General features: G+C 51.4%; 1 protein-coding gene across 1 annotated transcript in view; it reads left to right on the top strand.

Moving 5' to 3' along the window:
- Positions 1 to 5,498: 5,498 nt before the first annotated feature.
- Positions 5,499 to 6,093, top strand: part of LOC119741311 — a 34,214-nt gene continuing 33,619 nt past the window's right edge. The window contains exon 1 of the mRNA XM_038217064.1: positions 5,499 to 6,059. The gene's annotated coding sequence lies outside the window, so the exon portion shown is untranslated. The remainder of the gene's footprint in view (positions 6,060 to 6,093) is intronic.

The raw sequence follows: 6,093 nt of genomic DNA, 5'->3' as shown, positions 1-6,093 counted from the left end.
AGGCCTGCAAGTTGGCGAACAATTGGAGTGATCGCCAGGCGAGAGTGTTTTTGGCGGCGAGCCTGCAGGGTGATGCGGTCAAGGTGTTAGGAAATCTAGCAGCAGGCGGTAGTCAAGTGACTTACACTGAGTTGGTTGGGCTGTTGGAGAAGAGGTTTGGACCAGGAGAGCTTGCGGAAAACCACCTAGCAGAGCTACGGCATAGGCGACAAAAGCCTAAAGAGACGCTGCAGGAATTGGGACAGGCGATAAGGGAGTTAGCTTCACTCGCCTACCCGGCATTGTCAGAGGAGGGGCGAGATCGCCTAGCCAGGGGGCACTTCTCTGATGCGGTGGCGGAACAGGCTATCCGAGAAGGGATCTTTCGAGCAAGACCGTCATCACTGGACGAGGCTATCAGAGCTGCGCTAAACACTGAAGGATTCCTTAAGTTAGAGGAACAGCGGGCTGGCAAGCGGCCCAAGTACGCCCGAGTAGTAGAGGGCGATGCCGAGTACCCCTTGGAAGAAATCAAGCGGAGATGAAAGAGTCGGCTGAGAAAAATCAGCGCGAGGTGAGGGAGTGGCTGGAGAAGATGACCCAGCGACTTGACACCCTCCGGCCTCAAGAGAGGAGCGATCGTTCGCGTGTCGCCTACCAGAGGCGAAAACCAACCCCAGAGGACGTTTGCTTCAATTGCAAACAAAAAGGACATTTTGCAAGGAGTTGCAAACAACCCAGCGCAGAGAAGAAAATTAAGTCAGGAAACGACCAGCAGCTGCCCCAGCGGCCCGTGGGAAAGCTGGCGGAACAGCAGGGCCAGAAGGCGCCGTAGAGTACCGCGCTGGAGAGAATTTAGGCGAGAAAATCGAAGGCGACAAAGAAACCTCAACAAAGACAAGTAAAGTAGCGGGCAATGGCCTATTCGTGCAGGCTATTGTGAGAGGGGTCAAAGTAAAACTTCTTGTTGACACAGGGGCAACACACACTGTGTTGTCGTCTCAACTTTATTTCAATATTTCCAGGGATCAAAGACCAAGACTTACAACCATAGGCGCAGGAGTACGGAATGCTGATGGGAGTAAGATGGAGACACTCGGTAGTGCCTACGTAGACATTCAAGTTGGCAAAACAATGAACTCCATCAACGTAGTCTTTGGCAACACAGGACAGATGCAAGGCATATTAGGGATGGATTTCCTGATTCCAACCCAGGGTAACCTAGACTTTCGGACGCTAGAGCTGAAGTTAAATGGGGAAACCATCAAGTGCACAGATGACCGAGGGGGTGGACTGTGTGCTAGAGTGGTCGTAGGTGAAACTACCAGAGTGCCAGCTGGTCATGAGGCGCTAGTTCCAGGATACGTGTATGGTAACAAGTCGAATGGTGTAGTCGGAGTGATTGAGCCTACAGGGAGGAGTGAAATAGCAGATAAAGGCATGATAGTGGCAAGGGTGCTGGTGATGGCGGTGAGCATTCACTTCCCATTCGAGTATACAACCCCGGCAAGAGAGAATGTGTCGTGCAGAAAGGGACGACGGCAGAGACGTTTACGCCTGTAGGTGAAGGCGACGTACAAGAAGTACAATCGGGGGCTTCTTCGCCGGGAGACTCCTACGATGTTCCTGAACATCTTGTGGACTTGTTCGAGCGAAGCAAGAAAGGCGTGGAGCCGGGACACCACAACAGAATAGCTCAGCTGTTGTGCCAATATGAGGACATTTTCTCAAAGGGAGAGGGAGACATAGGACGCACAGACTTGGTTCGCCACCGCATTACTACAGGTGATGCCCGGCCCATAAAGGAGAGACCAAGGAGATATCCTCCCGTTGAACAGGCGGAAATCCAGCGGCAGGTGCAAGAAATGGTGCGGAATGGCACCATTGAACCTTCGGACAGCCCTTGGGCATCCAACGTAGTCCTCGTGAGAAAGAAAGACGGAAGTAAGAGGTTTTGTGTAGACTACCGTCGCCTAAACGCAGTCACAATTAAAGACGCCTACCCGCTCCCCCGGATCGATGATTCACTAGACGCGCTGGCAGGCTCCAGGTGGTTTTCCACCTTGGATTTGGCTTCCGGCTATTGGCAGGTCGAGTTAGACGACGAGGCCCGGGAGAAGTCTGCTTTTGTGATCCGTGGAGGCTTATACAGCTGGCGAGTAATGCCGTTCGGGCTATGCAACGCCCCCTCCACGTTCGAGTGATTGATGGAGAGGGTGTTAGCCGGACTGCATTGGGAGACGCTACTCGTCTACCTCGACGATGTTATTGTGTACGCAAAGACGGCTGAAGAGGAGTTGAGTCGCCTTGAGACAGTCTTTCAGCGCCTAAGGAAGGCAGGTCTAAAACTTAAACCAAAGAAATGTCACTTGTTCGAGCAGCGTGTTCTGTACCTGGGACACGTAGTGTCTGGGGATGGGATTGCGACAGATCCGGAGAAGGTGAAGGCTGTACGGGATTGGCCTACACCTACGACGGTAAGGGAAGTGCAGAGTTTCTTAGGACTAGCGTCCTATTACCGCAGATTCATCAGAAGCTTTGCTGATAGGGCTCGTCCGTTACACCGCCTGACAGAAAAGGGGAGAGTGTTCGAGTGGACGAGTGAATGCGAAGAATCATTTCAAGACTTGAAGAACAGTCTTCAGGAGGCACCTGTCTTGAAGTTCCCTGACCAAGAGGCTGAGTACATACTAGACACCGACACGAGTGGCGTGGGCATAGGCGCGGTCCTATCACAGGTGACGGACGGGAAGGAAATGGTGGTCGCCTATGCTAGTAGAACGCTTAGTAAGGCGGAACGCAACTACTGTGTGACGCGCCGTGAATTGCTGGCAGTCGTCGTATTTCTGAAGCAGTTCCGACAGTACCTGTACGGTATGAAGGCCACTATAAGGACAGATCACGGAGCTCTACGTTGGCTTCTCAACTTTCGAGAGCCACAGGGTCAGATGGCGCGTTGGCTGCAGGTTATAAGTGAATACAACTTCACGATTATCCATCGAGCAGGACGCTCACACGGCAACGCAGACGGATTGTCGCGCATACCATGTAATCAGTGCGGACGGGATGAACAGAACGAAGTGCCAAAGCTGACGACACCTGTAGGTGAAGATGCCTATGAGGAGACAACAGTTCCTGTAGCAGGAGTGAGAAGTGTGACCATTTCGCCTACCATCACCTGCACGGAGATGAGAGAGGCGCAGATGGAGGACACATCAATTAGCTGGGTGCTCAAGGCCAAAGAGGAGTCAGCAGAGAGACCCGACTGGGCAGTGATGTCTGCAAGGTCTTCAGCGGTGAAGACATACTGGCGATTGTGGGAGCAACTTGCGGTGCGAAAAATACCGCGACAAGTTGGTGAAAGAGTTACATGGAGGGAAGACAAGCGGGCATTTGGGAGTGAAGAAAACCAGGGCCAAGGTCCGCGATGCGATGTGTGCGCGAAGCGGAAATCCCCCGCCAGGGCTAGGAAGGCGCCACTACAGCAGCATGTAGTGGGCGCGCCTATGGAGCGTGTCACGCTAGACATTATGGGCCCCCTACCAGAAAGTGCGAAGGGCAACAAATACATCCTAGTCGTAGGAGACTACCTTAGTAAATGGATGGAAGCTTACCCCATACCTGACCAGACAGCGGAAACAGTGGCAGAGAAGTTTGTGAAGGAGTTCGTATGCCGATTTGGAGTGCCAGAAGTCCTTCATTCCGACCAGGGCCGTAACTTCGAATCGACGGTGTTTGCAGAGATGTGTCACATCCTTGGCATTGACAAGACACGGACTTGCCCTTACAACCCGAAGTCCGACGGAATGATTGAGAGATTCAATCGTACGTTGATAAACATGGTCGCCATGATGATAAAGCCTGATAGGCAACAGCGTGATTGGGACGACAAACTTCCGCTGGCAACATTTGCATATCGAGCGACGCCGCAGGAGTTGACAGGCGAGTCCCCAAACATGCTTATGTTGGGGCGGGAGGTACGCCTACCCATTGATCTGACTACTGAAGTAGCAGCGGGCGAAACGGAACCGGAAGGCGTCGTAGGAACGGACTACGCGAACGAGCTGCGGAAACGAATGAGAGCTGCTCATGACAGGGCCCGAGTTCGCTTGCAGCAGAGCGCCCGGAGGCAAAAGAAAACTTATGATCGACGAGCAACAAGACCCAAACTGGAGCCCGGTAACTTTGTGTGGTTACATAACCCGGCCAAAAAGAAGGGACTATCACCTAAACTTCAGTGCAGATGGGAGGGACCCTACCTCATCCTGGATAAATTATCGGACGTCATCTACAGGATACAAAGGAAACAGAAGGGGAAGATGAAGGTCGTCCACTGCGACCGACTGAAACCCTACCTAGGTGAGCCGATCCAGGCGTGGGCCGAAACACCGAGACAAGCGGACAGTCATCCCTTAGACGCAGGTGACACACCAGAGGAACCGGAGCCAAATCCGATGAGTCCAATTCCTTACGAGGGAGAAGAACCTGAACTCAGTACTACGCCAGAAACGCCTAGCCTACCACTTGAGGAGGTGCAGGCGGGGGAGGAAGGCGTTCAATCCGAAAGACAAAGCCAAACAGAACAAATTGGCGGCAGGCTCGCAGCACCACTACCAAGACGGAATCCTGCCAGGGACCGCAGGATACCAGATCACCACTAGAGGATGCAGCAGAGATAGCTTTGTCACCTATGTCAATGTCATGGGACATTGACGAAGTCGAGGCTCCTGTGAGCAACGTACGTCCGACGCCTGCAGGAGGAAAACCCCTAAGTATGATGAGGGAGATGAGGCAGCAAGGCGCTGAACAACAGGCGATGTCGTCGGATGAGTCTTCCACGGGGAGGCAGGAAGATGGCAATTCACCTAGGGAGTTGCGGGTTAGCTATTTGCTGTCGGGGCTTTCTGTGAGGATCACTGAAGGTGGACACACCAAAGTCATAACTGGCACAACCCAAACCGTGCACGAACGCCGTGCGCGCCACTACGACGTAGTATTGTTAAGGCCCCCGGCTCCCACTGCGAGCTCGGGAGCTGATGATGACAAACAACCTACAAGGATCTGCCGGCTGATGAGGAATGAGGACGCTGGTACCATAGGCGCCAGACCCCCGATGATTAACGAGGAGCTCGAGAGGAGCATGATAGGAAACATCACCAAGATAATGGAAATGGAGACATGCAGTGTTTGCCAAGAAGGAATGCTGGTGACCAAGGACCAGACCCGAGCGGGTCTTCAATGTGAATTTCCTGGCAGGAGTTCGCTAAGATGAACATGAACATTGAACTTTAGGCGGGCAAATAGAAGAGATATTTGCGCCTTTTGTTAAACCTAAAGCCAAGCTATAGTTAAATAGAACTTTAGGCGGGCAAATAGAAGAGATATTTGCGCCTCTCGTTAAACCTAAAGTCATGTTGGCCATCTTTTGTATAAATGTTGCACCTAAGTTTTGTGCCTCAAAGTTCTCGTTAAGGTTTATATAAGAGTTTATATAAGCTGTTAGATTTATGATGCTGTTAAGGGTATCAAACAGTTTTAAGCTTGTTCAATTTATAAAGATGTTAAAGTTTATCTCAGAGTTGTATCCTTGTTCTTTAAGTTCAGTTTATAAGGATGCCAAAGTTTATTTAAGAGGTTTAAACTTGTTGAGGAGAATCACCTACCAATGTTCTAAGGCGATAGTCATGTAGGTGTCACTAGGATTATCACTGTAAAGTGCAGCAGACTTTTGGAAGTAATTTGATTTAGAGATTAGGCATTGCTTTTATTTAAGTAATCAGTTTGAGGTCAGGGGCTGACCGAAACTTGGAAGGCGCCTGTGTAGCGCAATGCATTTTATGGAGGGCGCACTTTAATTCTTTACTAGTAGCCGGCGGGGTGCGCGTGCACTCACCCAGGTTTATGGGGGCACCAGCCAATTGCGCCAGTGTATATAAGCGGCCATGCGCTCAGCTTCGCCCTCTTTCTGCTGTGGCCGGAACCCGTGCGCGGTCTCAGGAAAAGTTGCACTGTTCTAATCTCCCACAATTAACCAATCACCAATCACCTATAGTCGCAGCGGAGGGAGCCTCATACTTTGTGTGAGTGTAGTTAATTAATGATTCCTGCATTACA

The sequence above is a fragment of the Patiria miniata genome, unplaced genomic scaffold (genome assembly GCF_015706575.1).
Source record: "Patiria miniata isolate m_02_andy unplaced genomic scaffold, ASM1570657v1 HiC_scaffold_11, whole genome shotgun sequence".
Taxonomy (NCBI): Eukaryota; Metazoa; Echinodermata; class Asteroidea; order Valvatida; family Asterinidae; genus Patiria; species Patiria miniata.
The sequence above is the reverse complement of the archived record's forward strand: the minus strand, read 5'-3'. Positions and strand labels throughout refer to the sequence as shown.